Source organism: Cynocephalus volans, chromosome X (genome assembly GCF_027409185.1).
Source record: "Cynocephalus volans isolate mCynVol1 chromosome X, mCynVol1.pri, whole genome shotgun sequence".
NCBI classification, from domain to species: domain Eukaryota; kingdom Metazoa; phylum Chordata; class Mammalia; order Dermoptera; family Cynocephalidae; genus Cynocephalus; species Cynocephalus volans.
Genome location: NC_084478.1, coordinates 119,328,524 through 119,349,456, shown reverse-complemented (window position 1 = coordinate 119,349,456; position 20,933 = coordinate 119,328,524). Strand labels below are relative to the sequence as shown.

Sequence of the window (20,933 nt, the reverse complement as noted above, 5' to 3'; positions counted from 1 at the left end):
GTGGAGCAGGAAAAGAACTGTTTCTTAGCTGCAAAAGCGAGTCTCGAAACAGGGAACACGGCGCCAGCCCCCAGGATCCCGGAGGCCGGGGCCGCGCTGAAGGCGGCCAGCTGCCCTATTCAGGATTCGAGGTTTCAGGCCGGCATTACAGAAGATTCCTGGGAGCGCCCGAGCCCTGCCGTGACTGAACAGCCCGAGGTGGCAGCGGCCGAGAACACGGAAGGCGACAAACCAGAGACAGAGCGAGCGCCCGACCTGGCACAACCCTGTGAGTGACCCTTGGCCCAGTTCTGTTCGGGGGGTGGATGCCCACCCAGCTCCTGCCTGCACCACCAGGCCACTCACCGCCCCGGTGCTGCCTCCATTTTCCCAGGTGCGGGCAGCTCCGCCCTGCTCAGCCATCACTGAGCCTTCCCACTTGCTTGGCCTGGCGCGGGGCTTTCTGGAGCCTGCAGGCCGGCCTCCTCTCCCACTCTCTCCACGGTTCTCTGGTGGGACTGGTGGCGTGGGGTGTCCCCCGCCAGTGTTGGGAGGGCAAGGAAGTAGGGGCAGGCCGACTGTCACTCCACCACACCCTGGACTCTGGCCCCGGTAAACTTCCTGTTAGTGGGAGGCAGATACCATCTCTGCAGCCACCAGTTTGGAAAAAAACCTAACGAATTTCTGGTTGGGAATAGTGTGGTAGGAGAGTTTCCAGGTCCGATTGAACCTGCCGGAGAGCAGGCTGCAGGCGGGCGCTAGACTCGGTTTATACCAGGGGGATACAAAGGTGAACAAGACCCGAGAAAGATCTACACAGTGCTACAAAGGCACCCAGAGAGACCGGTCGTCTGTGCCTAGCAGAAACCTGGTAGACTTCCTGGGCGAGGCGGTGCCGAGAAGGGTCTTGAAGGCCCAGCTGATAGACGAGGGTTGCAGAAGACACGCCCCAGCCCAGCACAGTGCGCACAGAGGGGGGAGACGTGCGGCCAGGGAGGCGGAGACTCGACAGAAACCACACACCCGGTGGGGTCGCCACTGCACGATCTAACAGAGCACATGGAAAGGGGAGAAGTCCTGCACAGGAAGTGAAAGCTCAACAGAGATCACACACCCTGTGGTACATGATCCACCAGCCCAGAAGAGTCCAAGCTGACCAGAAAGGTGGCTCCCCGGAGAAGCCCAAGACCCGAGGCAACCACACACACAAGGCACTAGAGGCCAACTGAGCAGTCATAGAGGGAGCCATACCAAATTGGCAACCACAGCAACATCCTAGTTAGTCATTAGTTTCAAACCGGTGGACTGTGAAACCCTCTGCCACAATGAATAAACACCAAAAAAAAAGATACCAGAAATACAAAAAATCAAGAAAGTACACCACCAAAAGTTAATAAATCTCATACTCTAGATCCTATAGAACAAGAAGCCCTTGAAATAACTGACAAGGAATTTCGAGTGATAATTCTAAGGAAACTGAATGAGCTACAAGAAAACTCAGCTAGACATCATGATGAAATGAGGAAAAGTATACAGGATCTGAAAGAGGAAATGTACAAGGAAATCAATGTCCTGAAAAAAAATGTAGCAGAACTTGCTGAACTGAAGAAGTTATTCAGCGAAATAAAAAACACAACGGAGAGTTTAACGAGCAGGCTTGTAGAAGTTGAAGAGAGAACCTCTGAACTTGAAGATGGGCTGTTTGAAATAACACAAGCAGACAAAAAGAAAGAAAAAAGAATCAAGGACATGGAAGAAAATCTGAGAGAGATATCAGACAACCTCAAGCGCTCAAATATCCGAGTCATGGGTATTCCAGAAGGGGAGGAAAATGGAGATTCCATTGAAAACATATTCAACAAAATAGTGGCAGAAAACTTCCCAGGTATAGGAAAAGTCACAGATCTTCAGATCCAGGAAGCTCAACGATCTCCAAACGTATTCAACCCAAAAAGGCCTTCTCCAAGACATGTCATAGTCAAATTGGCAAAACTCAGAGACAAAGAGAGAATCTTAAAAGCTGAAAGAAAGAAGCGTCAAATCACCTATAAGGGAGCCCCAATCAGGTTAACATCAGACTTTTCATCACAAACCCTAAAAGCTAGAAAGGAATGGGATGATATTTTCAAAATACTAAAAGACAAAGAATGCCAGCCAAGAATACTCTACCCTGCAAGGCTATCCTTCCGAAATGAGGGGCAAATAGTATATTTCTCAGACAAACAAAAACTGTGGGAGTTCACTACCACACGACCACCCTTACAAGAAATCCTCAAGGGAGTACTGGGTGTGGTTCCTGAAAAATAACTACCACTGCCATAAAAACCCAAGAAAAATCTAAACCCGCTAGTACAGTAAAAATGTCATTCATGAAGAGAAAACAAGCTAACAAAAACACTATCCACAACCTAAGGAGCCAACAAACACAGAAACCAAACAGTAAATCAGAAAGCAAGGAACAAAAGACACCTAAGACAACCAAACAACCAATAAAATGCTAGGAATAAATCAACACCTTTCAATAACAACTCTTAATGTAAAAGGCTTAAATTCCCCAATTAAAAGACACAGATTGGCGGACTGGATTAAAAAGGAGGACCCAACTATATGCTGCCTACAAGAGACCCACCTCACCCATAAAGATTCACACAGACTAAGAGTGAAAGGATGGAAAAAGATTTACCACGCAAACAGAAAAGAAAAACGAGCTGGAGTAGCTATTCTTATATCTGACAAAATAGACTTTAAACTAAAAACCATAAAAAGAGACAATGAGGGACATTACTTAATGATAAAAGGACTGATCCATCAAGAAGACATAACAATCATAAATATGTACGCACCCAATGTTGGAGCAGCCAGATTTATAAAACAAACTCTATTAGACCTAAAGAAGGAAATAGACACTAATACCATAATAGCAGGGGACCTGAACACCCCACTGTCAATATTAGACAGATCATCTAGGCAAAGAATCAGTAGAGAAACACAAGATCTAAACAAGACTCTAGACCAATTGGAATTGGCAGATATCTACAGAACATTCCACCCAACCATCTCAGAATATTCATTCTTCTCATCAGCACATGGATCATTCTCCAGGATAGATCACATATTAGGTCACAAAGCAAGTCTCAATAAATTCAAAAAAATTGGAATTATCCCATGTATCTTCTCAGACCACACTGGATTAAAACTAGAAATTAATAACAAACGAAACTCTGGAAACTATACAAACACATAGAAATTAAACAGCATTCTACTTAATGACATATGGGTCCAAGAAGAAATCAAGCAGGAAATCAAAAAATTTATTGAAACTAATGAAAATAATGATAAATCATACCAAAACCTGTGGGATACTGCCAAAGCAGTATTGAGGGGAAATTTATTGCATTAAACGCTCACTTCAGAAGAATGGAAAGATGGCAAGTGAACAACCTAACACTTCACCTTAAAGAACTAGAAAAACAAGAACAATCCAAACCTAAAGTTAGCAGATGGAAAGAAATCATTAAGATCAGAGCAGAACTGAATGAAATTGAAAACCAAAAAACAATTCAAAAGATCAATGAATCAAAAACTTGGTTTTTTGAAAAGATAAATAAAATTAACAAACCATTAGCATGGCTAACAAAAAAAAGAAGAGAGAAGACTCAAATAACAAAAATTAGAAATGAAAAAGGCGATATTACAACTGATTCATCTGAAATACAAGGAATCATTCGAGACTACTATAAACAACTATATGCCAACAAATTTGAAAATCTGGAGGAAATGGATAAATTTCTGGACACACACAAGCTCCCAAAACTGAACCGTGAAGACGTAGAAAATTTGAACAGACCAATAAAAATAAAGGAGATTGAAGCTGTTATCAGAAGGCTCCCAACAAAGAAAAGCCCAGGACCAGATATATTCACAGCAGAATTTTACCAAACATTCAAAGAGGACTTGACACCGATTCTTTACAAACTATTCCAAAAGATTGAAACGGACGCAAATCTCCCAAACTCATTCTATGAAGCAACCATCATCCTGATACCAAAACCAGGTAAAGATATAACCAAAAAGGAAAACTACAGGCCGATATCCTTGATGGATATAGATGCAAAAATCCTCACTAAAATACTAGCAAACAGAATACAGCAACACATACGAAAAATTATTCATCACGATCAAGTGGGATTCATCCCAGGGATGCAAGGTTGGTTCAACATACGCAAATCAATAAATGTGATACACCATATTAATAAACTCAAACACAAGGACCATATGATCATCTCTATAGATGCTGAAAAAGCATTTGATAAAGTTCAGCACTCATTCATGACAAAGACCCTCTATAAGTTAGGTATAGAGGGAAAGTATCTCAACATAATTAAAGCCATATATGCCAAACCCACTGCCAATATCATCCTGAATGGGGAAAAGCTGAAAGCTTTTCCTTTAAGAACAGGAACTAGACAAGGATGCCCACTCTCACCACTCCTATTCAACATAGTGTTGGAAGTACTAGCCAGAGCAATCAGAGAAGAGAAGGAAATAAAGGGCATCCAGATTGGAAATGATGAAGTCAAACTGTCCCTGTTTGCAGATGACATGATCCTATATATCGAACAGCCTAAAACCTCTACAAAAAAACTGTTGGAATTGATAAATGATTTCAGCACAGTAGCAGGATACAAAATCAACACACAAAAATCAGTAGCATTTCCTTTCTCCAATAGTGAACATGCAGAAGGAGAAATCAAGAAAGCCTGCCCATTTACAATAGCCACCAAAAAAATTAAATACTTAGGAATTGAGTTAACCAAGGATGTGAAAAATCTCTATAATGAGAACTACAAACCACTGCTGAGAGAAATTAGAGAGGATACAAGAAGATGGAAAGATATTCCATGCTCTTGGATTGTAAGAATCAACATAGTGAAAATGTCCATACTACCCAAATTGATATACAAATTCAATGCAATCCCCATCAAAATTCCAAAGACATTTTTCTCAGAAATGGAAAAAACTATTCAGACATTTATATGGAACAATAAAAGACCACGCATAGCCAAAGCAATGCTCAGCAAAAAAAATAAAGCTGGAGGCATAACACTACCTGACTTTAAGCTATACTACAAAGCTATAATAACCAAAACAGGAAGGTTTGGTTATTGGTACTGGCATAAAAACAGACACACTGACCAATGGAATAGAATAGAGAATCCAGAAATCAACCCACACACTTATTGCCATCTGATCTTTGACAAAGGCACCCAGCCTATTCACTGGGGAAGGGACTGCCTCTTCAGCAAATGGTGCTGGGATAACTGGATATCCATATGCAGGAGAATGAAACTAGATCCATACCTCTCACTGTATACTAAAATCAACTCAAAATGGATTAAGGATTTAAATATACACCCTGAAACAATAAAACTTCTTAAAGAATACATAGGAGAAACACTTCAGGAAATAGCACTGGGCACAGACTTCATGAATATGACCCCAAAAGCACGGGCAACCAAAGGAAAAATAAACAAATGGGATTATATCAAACTAAAAAGCTTCTGCACAGCAAAAGAAACAATTAAAAGAGTTAAAAGACAACCAACAGAGTGGGAGAAAATATTTGCAAAATATACATCTGACAAAGGATTAATATCCAGAATATATAAGGAACTCAAACAACTTTACAAGAAGAAAACAAGCAACCCAATTAAAAAATGGGCAAAAGAGCTAAGTAGGCATTTCTCTAAGGAAGATATCCAAATAGCCAACAGACATATGAAAAAATGCTCAACATCACTCAGCATCCGGGAAATGCAAATCAAAACCACATTGAGATACCATCTAACCCCAGTTAGGATGGCTAAAATCCAAAAGACTATGAATGATAAATGCTGGCGAGGCTGCAGAGAAAAAGGAACTCTCATACATTGTTGGTGGGACTGCAAAATGGTGCAGCCTCTATGGAAAATGGAATGGAGGTTCCTCAAACAATTGCAGATAGATCTACCATACGACCCAGCTATCCCACTGTTGGGAATATACCCAGAGGAATGGAAATCATCAAGTCGAAGGTATACCTGTTCCCCAATGTTCATCGCAGCACTCTTTACAATAGCCAAGAGTTGGAACCAGCCCAAATGCCCATCATCAGATGAGTGGATACGGAAAATGTGGTACATCTACACAATGGAATACTACTCAGCTATAAAAACGAATGAAATACTGCCATTTGCAACAACATGGATGGACCTTGAGAGAATTATATTAAGTGAAACAAGTCAGGCACAGAAAGAGAAATACCACATGTTCTCACTTATTGGTGGGAGCTAAAAATTAATATATAAATTCACACACACACACACTCACACACACACACAAACCGGGGGGGGGGGAAGAAGATATAACAACCACAATTATTTGAAGTTGATACGACAAGCAAACAGAAAGGACATTGTTGGGGGGAGGGGGGAGGGAGAAGGGAGGGAGGTTTTGGTGATGGGGAGCAATAATCAGCTACAATGTATATCGACAAAATAAAATTTAAAAAAAAAAAAAAAAAGATAAGCCAGAGAAACCACACCGGCAACTGTGGGATACTTGCACCTCTGTGCTCCCTTCTTCTCTCATCTGGGAGCAGAAAGAAGGCAAACCAAGCACAGTGGGTTCCCAGAAGACCAGTTCTATGAGTCTAGAGGCAAAGGTAACCTTCCTGCCACTGCATATCCAGGGCTCCCCGTCCCTGCAGCAGCAGCTTAGGGAGGAAGAGAGGAGCCAGTTATGAGGAATTTCTGTCTGAGCGCCTGCTCTCCTCTCTTCAGGGCCCACCAGCCGGCTATGTTGGGAGAACAGGGCTGTATCCAAGCATCCCTCATCAGGCAGCACTGATGCTAGCATGTCCCAGGCTGGGGCTCACCTGTACCAGTCACCAGTTGCAGTTAGCCCACAGGGTGCCCTCCCTCACTACAATGCCACCTGCTATCTTTTGGCCCCCCTGTTTTTATACAGTCCACCCCCTACCTATTAGCTCCTTGTGGAGCAGGCCCTGGGCCTTAGCAGAAGGTCTCTGTGGTCACAGGTCTCCTGGGGTAATTGCCAACCTTGAGGATTGCTCAGTTACTGGAAAGCAGCTTTAAAAATATAAATAACTGTGGTAAAGACTATGGGCACAGCTGTCAAACCCAACTTCTCTCTTCTGATGACTGACTTCTGAGAAACAGTCATTTCCCATTGAATAGCTGGTCTGTCTCCAGTAGGGGAAACTCCAGTTCCTAAAGGTACACAGGACACAAGAATTCTGTGGGTGGGTGATGGCCCCAGTCCCTTTATCTGAACTTTCTCAGCAGGAAACCAATTTCTTAGCTAAAGTGGACCTTTTCTGGCTGTGTAATTTGTGCCGAATACATATCTTTTGAATAAAATTTACTCTTGCTTTTTAAAAAAAAAAAAAAATTGTTCAGAGAGTGAGCATCACATTGCACTTTTATTTACCAAAGTTCACTTCAGGATGGTGTACAAACTCTCCTCACTTCTGTCAGGAACCACTGCAACAGCTGCTTTAGTCATTTCCACTAGGTTGATATGGCTTTCTAAGTGCAAATAAGATCTCATTCCTCTCCTAAAATAAACCCACCAATGGCTCCTTAGCTCCTAAAGAAAAGGTTCGCTGCCTTTAAGATGGCATAAAAAAATCATGAGAGCTTTTTAAGGGCTAGGATTATTTACTTTTGTATCTGACACCCTTACCACACCCATGCTTGGTGCAGTGGCTGGCACATAGTACATGTTCGCTAAATATTTGATGACTGAATGAATATGTAAATCAAGTGGGAAATCACTGAATGTCAGAAATAGAAGGAACTTTAGAGATTACAGCTTTGGAGATGTAGTTCAACTCTATTGATTTACAGATTAGGAAAGTGAGGCTCAGGAAGTTTAACTCTAAGCCAGGTATAGAAGGAATGTACCTCAACACAATAAAGGCTATATATGACCAGTCCACAACTAACATTATACTCAGTGGTGAAAAGTTGAAAGCTTTTCCTTTAAGATTAGAAACAACACAAAAGTGCCCACTCTTGCCACCTCTATTCAGTATAGTACTGAAAGTCCTAGCCAGAGCAATTAGGCAAGAAAAAGAAAAGGCATCCAAATAGGAAAGGAAGAAGTAAATTTGTCTCTGCAGATGACATGATCTTATATATAGAAAACTCTAAAGACTTTGCTAAAAAACTGCTGGAGTTAACAAAAGAATACAAAAAAGATGCATGATACAAGATCAACACACAAAAATCAGTAGCATTTCAATATACTAACAGTGAAAAGAAAGCAATCCCATTCACAATAGCATTGAAAAGAATAAAATACTTAGAAGTAAATTTAAACAAATGGAAGATTTCTACACTAAAAGCTACAAAACATTGATGAAAGAAATTTATGAAGATAATGTAAACACATTCCATGTTAATTGATCAGAACAATCAATATTGTCATGTAGTATATTATGTATGACCATTCTACCCTGTTGATTTCCTTGTCTACATGTGCATGTGCATGCACGGACACAAACACATGCACTACTCTCCATTGTCTGGGTCTCTGGTGAAGCAAGATCCTTAGCTGTCTGGGTTTTAGGTCCCATTTCAGCAGCCTCAGGCTGAAGTCACTATTCAATAGGCTTTCTTGGCGTCTTGGCACACAGAAAACTTCTTTTGGTGCTAGACTAGGCACCTAGCCTCTTCCCAAGTGGCACTGAGTTGAGTTTCCCATTGTGATTGGCACAGAGCTTAGAGTCAACCACACATTTGCCTAACATGAAATTCTTATCTCACTCCTTTCCTGGGTTGTCCAAGTTTCTTTCTCCCTAACATTTATACAAAGTAGTATACCTGCAACTTCAGTTCCACTGTCTCCAGCAGACAGAACAGGCCCTGAAGCCACACTGACTTCTAGCATCTAAGAACTGGAATGGCATTCACACAGCTGGTCCAATTAGCTCAGGGTGGGGAAAACTTTCTTCCGTAGAACTGCCTGCCTTTGATTTCCTGGAATACCGGAGCTTATGGGTTCCTTAGAGATTATTCTCTTACAGATGAGGCGACTGAGAACCAGAGAGAATAAGTAGATTTTCCTAGATTACTCTGCTAATTAGTGATGAAAGTATGACCAGATGCAGTTTCTTAAGGCCTATATCTGCTTTCATTTTATTACATTTAGCTCTCAAGGGAATATTGTTCTGATCCCTGTTGCACCCCAGAGAAGAATTTACTCTTATGTGACTATTTTTCAGGAAATAGAAAATTAAAGATAAGGAAGATTTAGAGACCTATAAGAGTAATTAATCAGCTGCTTAGATTTTCTAAAGAAAGGAATGAGAGGTAATACTTTGAAGATCACAGAGTGCCCAAGAGGATAACAGCAATGGAAATAAAAACCTTTTAAATATTTGTTGTATGTACATAGTACATTTTGATGTTCCTAATACTTTGTCTTCTATTTGTTTGTTTTTAATGGTAATTTAATAATTGTCATAATTTTTTAAATTAAACTATTTATTTTGAGATAAATGTAGATTATCATGCAGCTATAAGCAATAATACAGAGAGATGCAAAGTACACTTTACCCAGTTTTCTTTAATGGTAACATCTTGCAAAACTGTAGCACAATATCACAAGATAGAGATATTGATACAGACAAGATACAGAACATTTCTATCACCATAATGATCCCTCATGTTACCCTTTTATTGCTATACCGATTTCCCTTCCACTCCACCCTTTTTGTAACCCCTAGCAACCATTAATTTTTTCTTCATTTATATAATTTTGTGATTTATAGAATATGTAAATGGAATTTTACAGTATGTAACCTTTGGGAATTGACTTTTTTCACTCAGCATAATTCTCTGGTGGTTCATACAAGTTGTGTGTATCAATAGTTTGTTCCATTTTATTGCTGAGTGGTAGTCCATGGTATAGTTGTACCAGTTTGTTTAACCATTCACCCTGTTTAAAGGCATCTGGGTTGTTTCTAGTTTTTGGCTATTACAGATAAAGCTGTTATGAACATTTGGGTACAGGATTTGTGTGAATATAAGTTTTTATTTCTTGGGGCTAGAAGCTGAGGAGTGTGATTGTTGGGTTGTATAGTAGTTACATGTTTATTTTTATTTTTTTAAAAAACTGTCAAACTGTTTTCTAGAATGGTTGTATCACTTTACATTCCCAAGAGCAACGTATGAGTAGTTCACTTTCTCACATCCTCATTAGCATTTGGTATTGTCACTATTTTCTATTTTAGCCATTGTTGTAGGTTTGTTGTGATATCTCATTGCTATTTGAATTTGTCTTTTCCTAATGGCTAATGATGTTGAACATCTTTTCATGTGCTTGTATTCCACCTGTATATACTCTTCAGGTAAATGTCTCTTCATGTCTTTTGGCCATTTTCTAATGGAATTGTTTGTTTAATGCTGAGTTCAGAAAATTCATTACATATTCTGCATATGAGTCCTTTGTTTGATATTTAGTTTGCAAATATATTCTCCCAGTTGATAGCTTGTCCTTTCATCCTCTTCACAGGGTCTTTCTCAGACTAAAATATTTTTAATTTTGATAGGACCTAATTTATTAACTTTCCCTTTTCTGAATTGTGTTTTTAGTGTCAAGTCTATGAACTCTTTGCTCAGCGCTAGATCTTGAACATCTTCTACTATGTGCTTTCTGAAAGTTTTACAGCTTTACATTGTACATTTAAGTCTGTGAACCATTTTGGCTTGGTTTTTGTATAAAGTGTAAGACTTAGGTTAAAGTTCTTTTATTGTTCGTTTGTTTATGGATGTTCACCTGCTCCAGCACCATTTGTTGAAAAAGCTCTTTCATCCATTGAATTGCTTTTGCTTCTTTGTGAATAATCAGTTGGGCATAAAGGCCTCCATTGATATCCACAGGGGATTGTTCTAGGACCCCCCCATCCCCAGGAATGCCAAAATCTTCAGATACTCAAGTCCAGTCCTTATATAAAATGATGCAGTATTTGCATATAACCTAAGCACATCTTCCTGTGTACTTTAAATCGTCTCTAGATTACTTATATTACCTAGTACAATGTGAAAACTATGTAAATAGTTGTTATACTGCATTGTTTTTTATTTGTATTTTTTATTGTTGCATTGTTATTATTTATTCTTTGAATATTTTCAATCTGTGATTGGTTGAATCTGCAGATGTGAAACCTGGAGATAGGGAGGGATGATTGCATACGTGTGGGTGCATTTCTGAGTTCTTAATTGTGTTCCATTACTGGATAGCCCTATCAATCTGCTAATATCACAGTCCTGATTACTGTGTCTTTATAATGTCTTGAAATTAGGTAGAATGACTCACCTCACTTTATTCTTTCTTTTCAAAATTGTTGTAGTTATTCTAGTTCTCTTGCTTTTTCAACAAAAGTTAGAATAATCTTGTTTATATATCCAAAAAAAATCTTGCTGGTATTTTGATAGTAATGCATTAAACCTGTATATTAATTTGGGGAGAATTGGCATCTTTACTATGTTAAATCTTTCAATCTATGATCACTTATTTATTTATTGCTCATGGGATTGTATTTACATTTATTTATATCTTTTTTAATTACTTTCATCAGGTTTTTGTAGTTTTCAGTATTCAAGCTCTGTATATATTTTGTTAGACTTACACATTAGTGTTTGATTTTTTTGAGCAATTGTAAATGGTATTGTATTTTTAATTTTGGTGATCTCATGTTCATTGCTAGTATATGGAAACAATGTAATTGGTTTTAGTATGTTTATCTTGTATCCTATGATCTTGTTGAATTTACATATTAGTTCTAGGAGACTTTTTATAGATTTCTTGGGAATTTCTATGCAGACAATCATGTCATCTTCAAAAGGGGAGTTTTATTTCTTCCAATATATTTGCCTTTTATATAATTTTCTTGCTTTATAGCACTAATTAGAACTTCCAGAACTATGTTTAGTAAGAGTGGTGAGAATAAACATCTGGCCTTGATCTTAGGGGGAAAGCAGCCATTCTTTCAACATTCAGTGTAATGTTAGCCACAGGTTTTTTGTAGATGCTTTTTATGTTGAGGAAGTTCCCTTTTCTTCCTATTTTACTGAGAGGGATTACCATGAATTCATGTTGAATTTAGTCAAATTCTTTTTTTCTGCATAGATTGATATGATCATGTGATTTTTCTTCTTTAAGTTGTTAACATGGCGGATTACACTGATAAGTTTTCAAATGTGCATATCAACTAGATTTGCATCCTTGGAATAATCTTCTCTTAGTTATGGTGTATAATTCTCATTGTATACTGCTGAATTCTATTAATATTTTGTTATGAATATTTTTTATGAGGTATATTGTCTATAATTTTTATTTTTCTACAGTCTTTGTCTCGTTTAGGTATCAGGGTAATAGTAGTTTCAGAATACTAGCCTTTATCTTCCTTCCCTTTCCTTCTTTCCTTCCTTAGCTCCCACTTATGAGTGAGGATATGCTGTATTTCTCTTTCTGTGCCTAGCATATTTCACTTAACATCAATTCCTCCAAGCTTATCCATGTTGCTGCAAATGGCAGAATTTCATTTTTCTATGGCTGAGTGTATGTATACTACATTTCCATTGTGTATGTATACCACATTTTCCTTATGGTAAGGGACACAAAGAATAATTACAATTTGCAATGATGAATATGCTAATAATATTGATTGGATCATTACATACTGTACACAAATACTGATAGTCAACTCTGTACCCTATAAATATGTATAATCAAAAATAAATAAATAAATAAATAAATAAATAAATAAATAAATAAATAAATAAATAAATAAATAAATAAAACCAACAAAAAAGAATACTAGCCTCCATTTTCTGCAAGAGATTGTGAAGAACTGGTGTTAATTCTTCTTTAAGCATTTTTAAGAATTCTCCAGTGAAATCATTTTGGGCTGGAGATTTCTTTTGGGAAGCTTTAAAACTGAGAATTCAATTTATTTGACAGTCTATAGGACTATTCGAATACTTTATTCTGTTTTGAGTGAGTTGTGGTAATTTTTATTTTTTGAGGAATTGGTCCATTTCATCTAAGTTTGTAAGACTGTTTGTAGCATTCTCTTATTGTCCCTTTGATGCCTGCAAGGTCTATAGTGGCATCCCACTTAATTCCTTATATTGGTAAATTGCGTCTTCTCTCTTTTTTCTTTGTCAGTCTTGTTAGAGGTTTGTCAATTTTATTCATCTTTCAAAGAACCAGGACTTTGTTTCATTGATTTTCTTTATTGTTTTTCTGTTTTCAATTTTATTGGTTTCTGCCCTTATGTTTATTATTTCCATATGCCTGCTTTGTGTTTATTTTGCTCTTCTTTTTCTAGATTCTTGAATCAATAACATAAGTTATTGATTAGAGATTTTGCCTCTTTGCAAATGTAAGCATTTAGTGCTGTAAGTTCCCTTCTCAGTACTGTTTTAGCCATGTTGCACAGATTTTGATATGTTGTGTTTTCATTTTCATTCAGTTCAATGTATTTTAAATTTCCCTTCAAGTTTCCTCTTTGACCCATGGATTATTTAGAAGTGTATTGTTTAGTTTCCACGTGTTTGGAAATTTTTATGTTCATTTTCTAGTTTGATTCCATCATGGTGGGAGAGCACACTCTGTATTATTTCAATTCTTTTGGATTTGTTGAGGTTTGTTTTATGACTCTGGATCTGGTCTAGTTCAGTAAATAGCCCACGGGATCTTTAAAATAATATGCATTGTATTCTGCTGTTGTTGGGTGGTATGTTTTATACATATTAATTAAATCCTGCTAATTGATTGTGGTGTTGTATTCTTCTATGTTCTTGCCGATTTTTGGTCTAGTTGTTCTAACAATTGTTCAGAGAAGAGTGTTAAAGTCTCCAACTGTAATTGTGGATTTCTCTTTTTCTCCTTTTAGTTCTGTCAGTTTTTGCTTCACATATTTTGCATCTCTGTTTTTTGATACATATACATAGAAGATTACTATGTCTACCTAGTGAATTGATCCTTATATCATTATATAATGCCCCTCTCTGGCCTTGGTAATTTTATTTGCTCTAAAGTCTATTTTGTCTGATATTAATATACCCACTCTTGCTTTCTTTAGATTAATGTGATCATGATGTAAATTATTCCATCCTTTTACTTTCAGCTTTCCTGTATTGCTTTAATTTACATGAGTTTTTTGTAGATAGTCTAAGGTTGGGTCATGGTTTTTTTTTTTATTTTTTTATTTTTTTATTTTTTTTTATTTTGTCGATATACATTGTGGCTGATTATTGCTCCCCATCATCAAAACCTCCCTCCCTCCTCCCTCCCCCCCTCCCCCCCAACAATGTCCTTTCTGTTTGCTTGTCGTATCAACTTCAAGTAATTGTGGTTGTAGACTAAGCCTTCTAAGCTTACTATTGAATTTTAATTTTTTGTTCATGTCAATGATCTCTCCCAAGGCTTTATTTTTTTTTTTTTATTTTTAAATTTTATTTTGTCGATATACATTGTAGCTGATTATTGCTCCCCATCACCAAAACCTCCCTCCCTTCTCCCTCCCCCCTCCCCCCCAACAATGTCCTTTCTGTTTGCTTGTCGTATCAACTTCAAATAATTGTGGTTGTTATATCTTCTTCCCCCCCCCCCGGTTTGTGTGTGTGTGTGTGTGTGTGTGTGTGTGTGTGTGTGTGTGTGTGTGTGAATTTATATACTAATTTTTAGCTCCCTCCAGTAAGTGAGAACATGTGGTATTTCTCTTTCTGTGCCTGACTTGTTTCACTTAATATAATTCTCTCAAGGTCCATCCATGTTGTTGCAAATGGCAGTATTTCATTCGTTTTTATAGCTGAGTAGTATTCCATTGTGTAGATGTACCACATTTTCCGTATCCACTCATCTGATGATGGGCATTTGGGCTGGTTCCAACTCTTGGCTATTGTAAAGAGTGCTGTGATGAACATTGGGGAACAGGTATACCTTCGACTTGATGATTTCCATTCCTCTGGGTATATTCCCAACAGTGGGATGGCTGGGTCGTATGGTAGATCTATTTGCAATTGTTTAAGGAACCTCCATACCATTTTCCATAGAGGCTGCACCATTTTGCAGTCCCACCAACAATGTATGAGAGTTCCTTTTTCTCCGCAGCCTTGCCAGCATTTATCGTTCATAGTCTTTTGGATTTTAGCCATCCTAACTGGGGTTAGATGGTATCTCAATGTGGTTTTGATTTGCATTTCCCGGATGCTGAGTGATGTTGAGCATTTTTTCATATGTCTGTTGGCCATTTAATGACATATGGGTCAGGTTTTTTAAATCCAATCTTCTACTATGTGTCATTTAATTGAGGTACTTAGATTATTTACAGTTAATGTAATTATCAACATTTTAGAGCTATGTCTGCATATTTACCTTTCATTTTCTGTTTGTTTTTTCTGTTTTTTTCCTTTCCATGTTTTCTTTTCCCTGCTTTATTATAAATTACTGGAGTATACATTTAGAATCACATAAAACAGTGTTGAAATTTTTCCTCGAATATCCAACATAATCAGAAAACTCAAGATAAGAATAAAAACCTATTGTAGTTGTCCATATTTTTGCTTGCTCTTTCATTTCTTCAAAGGTTCCTCCTTCTACTGTTTCCTTTCTGTTCAGAGAGAACCTCTGTTAGTCATTCTTTTAGGGTAGATCTGCTGTCAAAGATTCTCTTAGTTTTCCTTTATTTAAGAATGTCTCAATTTCCCCTTCATTCCTGAAGGATATTTTCACTGGATATAGGAATCTGGATTCACAGTTCTTTTTTTTTTTTTTCAGCACTCCATGATTCCTTATGAAAAATCTATGCCATTCAAACAGTTTGAAAGTTGGTCACCTGTAAGTAAGGTCTCATACCTCTCATTATATCAATATACTTCTTTGTCTCTAAGTTTTCAGAAATTTGATTATGATGTGTCTTTGTGTGGATTTCTTTGGGTTTTCCTTGTTTGGGTTTCATTCACCTTCTTAAATCTGTAGTTTTGTGCCTTTTTCCAAATCTGTCAAGTTTTCAGCCATTATTTCTTTGAGTACTTTTTCCAGCCTGCCCTCTTTATTCTCTCCTCTGAGACTACAATGACACAAATGTTGGGTCTGAGACTGTTTTCTTTTTTCAGTTTATTTTCTCTCTGTTGTTCAGATTGGGTATTTTCTATTGCTCTCTCTTCAGGTTCTCTGATACTTTCCTCTGTCCCCTCCATTCTGCTGTTGGTTATTATTATTATTATTGCATTTTTCTGTTCTCAAATTCCCATTTGGCTCTTCTTTGTATCTTCCATTTCTTGCTGAGGCAATTTCTTTGCTAAGACTCTCTAAGTTTTCATTTGCTTCAAACATGTAAATAATTGTGTTTAACACATTTTTATGAGGCTGCTTTAAAATATTCTAATATCTCTGTCATGTTGGTTTTGTCACCTATTGGGGTTTTTTTTCATTCAGTTTGAGATCTTCTTGGTTTTGGTATTATTAGTGACTTTTTACTGAAACCTGGATATATCATGTATTATTATATGAGACCCTGGATCTTATTTATACCTTTTACGTTAGCTGGTTTCTTCTGATACTGCTTTGGCAAAGAGAGGGGGATGTACCTAGTTACTGCCAGGTGGGGATAGAAGTCCAGTTTCTGTACTCAGCTTCCTTTAGCACTCAAATGTCATATATTCCACATTATTGTTGAATAGAGGTGGGATTTCCAGCTCCATACTAGGCTTACACTGATGCCTCCCTGATTGAAAGTGGTACCTCATTACTGTTAGGTTCAGGTGGAAGTCCAAGATCCCCTTGTAGTCTTCACTGACACTGTGGGAGTTGGGGGATGACCTCATTGGAAGATGGCAGTGATAAAAGTCTCAGTTCCCTATTTGGCTTTTTATGACAAAAGCCTGGTGAGAGTGTTATACTGCCTGGTTATAGCCCTGAGAAGTTGTTAGGCTCCCCACTAAGTCCTCTACTTGCATGGGTGAGGGAGGGGTCACAATTTTTTCTGTGGTGTTTGGCTGGAGTACAGCAGTTATTACCTAAAAGTTTTCTGGCTTGCTAGGCTGTCTTTTCCCTTGTTTTCTGGCTAGAAAGAACAGGGTTTTGTTGGAAACTTTCGTGTTTCCGTCTGTTGGTGTTTCCTGGTTGAGGGCTTGAGTTTCATGTCTGGGATATATGAAGCAAATAGTAAACCCATCTTGTCATTCCATCATGTCATTCCTTGGGTCCCAACATCCCTAATTAGTCTGTCTTCTTCTCTCTACGTTTAAAAATCTTCTTATTTGTTTCATATATGTTAGGGTTTTCACTTGTACTTAAGTAGAAAGGAATAAAAGAAAATAAGTCTATTCCATTTTGCCAGGATAGGAAGTAATCAAATATCTTTTTTTTTTTTATTGAACCATAATTGTTTGTACATATCTGTGCGGTACTACATTGAATATCAATACCTGTGTGCAATATGTGATGCTCAAATCAGGATAATTAGTATATTTAACTTTATACAATGTAATTATTTTTTGTGGGCCTTTACAAATTTCTAGCTAACCCCCCTCCCCTTTCCTACCTCTGAGGACCTCAGTTCTGTTCTCTCCTTTTGAAAGTTCGATGTATTTTTGTGATCACTGTATCTTTCTTTCTGATTTATTTATTTATTTAGCTCCTAATTGTAAGTGAGGACATGTGGTATTTCTCTTCTGTGCTTGGCTTATTTCACTTAACATAATTTTCCCTAAGTTCATCCATGTTGCTGTGAAGGGCAGACTTTTATTCTTTTTTTATGGCAGAGTAGTATTCCATTGTGTATCTGTACCACATTTACCTTATCCATTCATCTGTTGATGGATGTTTAGTTTGGTTCCAACTCTTGGTTATTGTAAATAGAGCTACAATAAACAAGGTAGTGCAGGTATCCCTTCAACATGATGATCTCCATTCCTTTGGATATATAGCCAGCAGTGGGATTGCTGAATTGTATTACAGTCCTTTCAGTAGTTGTTTGAGGAACCTTCATACTGTTTCCATAATGGCTGCAGTAATTTATAGTCCCACTAGAAGTGTAGGATGGTTCCCTTTTCTCTACATCCTTGCTAGGCTTTGTTTTCTCTGTCTTTTTTATAATAGCCAGCCTAACTGGGGTGAGCTGATATCTCAATGTGTTTTTTTTTTTTCATGCCTCAAACTCCTATTTATTTGCAATTACATGATTTCACAGAATTCTTCTAAACAGCAATGACATAAAATAGATTTCCTTGTGTATAAATAACTTACATACTCTCCATAAAGTGAATGCTCAAAGGTGGTAAAACAGATTTTCCACTCCTACAGTGTTCTTGTATCCAACAAAGTTGATGCACAATATGTAAATACTCAAGTCCATTATTAAAATCTCAGGCACTTGACTAACTTTAATAAAGTTTTTCAAACTGTATCAATGTATCTAAAGTGCATATACATATATATATACATCTTTTTTAAAGAAAGATTATTCTCTATAACTTCTCTATAAAAATAAGTTTGATGGTTTGGTCCATCTAATTGCACTACTATTAATATGAACTTTTAACTTTTAATGTATAGTAAGGTTTAGTCTACCTTTCTCTCAATACATCAACAGAAGCAAAAGGAGCTAGTCAGGTGCTAAAATGTGATTATTAATCCAGTGATTCCAGTCACAATGCATTCCAGGAGAAGGTAACCATGTCACTGGAATTGGATGATATGGTTTATTCTTCCTTCCCTGATTTGGATAACCAAATGGAACAAAAGGAGGGTAGTGACTGTAATGGCTGTTCCTTCAGTACATTCTTGCCGTTATTTTCTGGACAGAGTGCCACATTAGAAGAGGTGGAATATCATTCTGAAATCTGGTACACAGGGCTTGGGTTTGCAGTCACTGAATTGGGCTTCACTTCTACTTCTTGTTTCTTCATAAGCAGAAGAGGATCGTGAATGATAAACAGAGGTAACCTTAACAAGGGCGCTGGTAACTTTCTTAGAGATCTCATCCTTGTTCTCATCCTCATTTTCAAACCTGGCAACAATGAATGCATTGTTTTTCTCTCCATACTGATAGCACACCTCACATGGGTCCACCCAGAGAGTGAGCTCCTTCAGCAAGCCCAGATCGCTGTACAGCCATTCTCACAGGCTTTCAGGACATCAGGATCAACTCTCTGAAACTTATTGACATGAATGCATCTGTAGGTCTATCCTTTTGATGGTTTTTCTGGATACCAGTGATTTTTATATTTTTCTTGAAGTATTAGAGTCAACTTCTCAGCAAACCTCTCAACTGACTCTTTTTTCAACTTACTGTGTTTTCAAACTAGCCTGTGAAAAAGAAGACAATAGCAGCATTTCATCCTTCATCTTCCCCCCTGCTGCTGCCAGTGCTCTGGGGCCACAGACTGAGTGGCCCTGACTGTGTCCCAGCCTAGAACTTAGGGCGCTGCCTCAGGGAGCCTGTGCTTGGAGATAGGGACCTCAGCTAGCCTCATCCTCAATGTGGATTTGATTTACATTTCCTGGTTGATTAGTGATGTTGAGCCTTTATTCATGTGTCTGTTGCCCTTTGGATATCTTTCTTTGACAAATGTGTATTCAGCTCCTTTGCTCATTTTTTAATCAGGTTACTCGATTCTTTACTGTTAGTGGTTTGAGTTACTTGTATATTGTGGATATTAATCCCTTGTCAGATGTACAGTTTGCAAATATTTTCTCCTATTCTTTAGAAGCTTTTTAAAGGTCTTTTTGCTTTGTTAATTGTTTCTTTTGCTGTGCAGAAGCTTTTTAGTTTGATATAATCCCATTCCCATTTGCTTATATATATTTTTTTACGTGTGCTTTATGGGTCTTATTTATGAAGTATTTGCCCAGTCCTACTTCCTAAAATGTTTCCCATTTTCTTTTAGGGGTTTTATAGTTTCAGGTCTTATACTTAAATCTTTAATCCATTTTGAGTTTATTTTAGTATATGGTGAGAGGTACAGGTCTAGTTTCATTCTTCTACATATGGATTTCCAATTTTCCCAGTACCATTTATTGAAGAGGCAGTCATTTCCCGAATATATGTTCTTGTTGCCTTTGTCAAAGATCAGTTGACTGTTAAGTATGTCAATTGACTTCTGGGTATGCAATTCTGTTCCACTGGTCTAAATGTCTGTTCTTATGCCAATACCATGCTGTTTGGGTTACTATAGCTTTACAGTATAATCTGAAGTCAGGTAGCATAACATCTCTGGCTTTATTATAATAATAATAATAATAATAATAATAATAATTATTATTATTATTATTATTATTATTATTATTATTATTTGCTCAGGATTGCTTGGGCTACTTGGGGTCTTTTCTTAGTCCATATGATTGTTAGTATTGTTTTTTTTCTATTTATTTTTTGAAGAATGTCAGTATTTTGATGGGTACTGCATTGAATCTGTAGATTGCTTTAGGTAGCATGGACATTTTAACAATGTTAATTCTTCTAATCCAAGAGCATGGAAAGTCTTTCCATCTTTTCATATCCTCTTTGATTTCTTTCAGCAGTGATTTGTAGCTCTTATTGTGGAGATCTTTCACCTCCTTGGTTAAATTGATTCCTAGGTATTTTATGTTTTTGGTGACTATTGTAAACAGGTTGCTTTCTTGATTTCTTTTTATGCTAGTTCATTATTGGGATATGGAAATGTTACAGATTTTTCCATGGTGATTTTGTACCCTGCAACTTTACTGAAATTATTTATGAGCTCTAAGAGGTTTTCTTTTTTGGTAGAATCTTTAGGTTTTTCTATATATAGGATCATGTCATCTGCAAACAGGGATAGTTTGGCTTCATCTTTTGCCATCTGGATGCTCTTTATTTCTTTCTCTTGTCTGATTGCTCTACCTAGTGCTTC

The 20,933-nt window shown here is 37.4% G+C and overlaps 1 pseudogene; it reads right to left on the bottom strand.

Annotated features, from left to right (window-relative positions):
- Positions 1 to 18,664: 18,664 nt before the first annotated feature.
- The window catches only part of LOC134368312 (protein BTG3-like), a 52,494-nt pseudogene continuing 50,225 nt past the window's right edge, over positions 18,665 to 20,933 (bottom strand).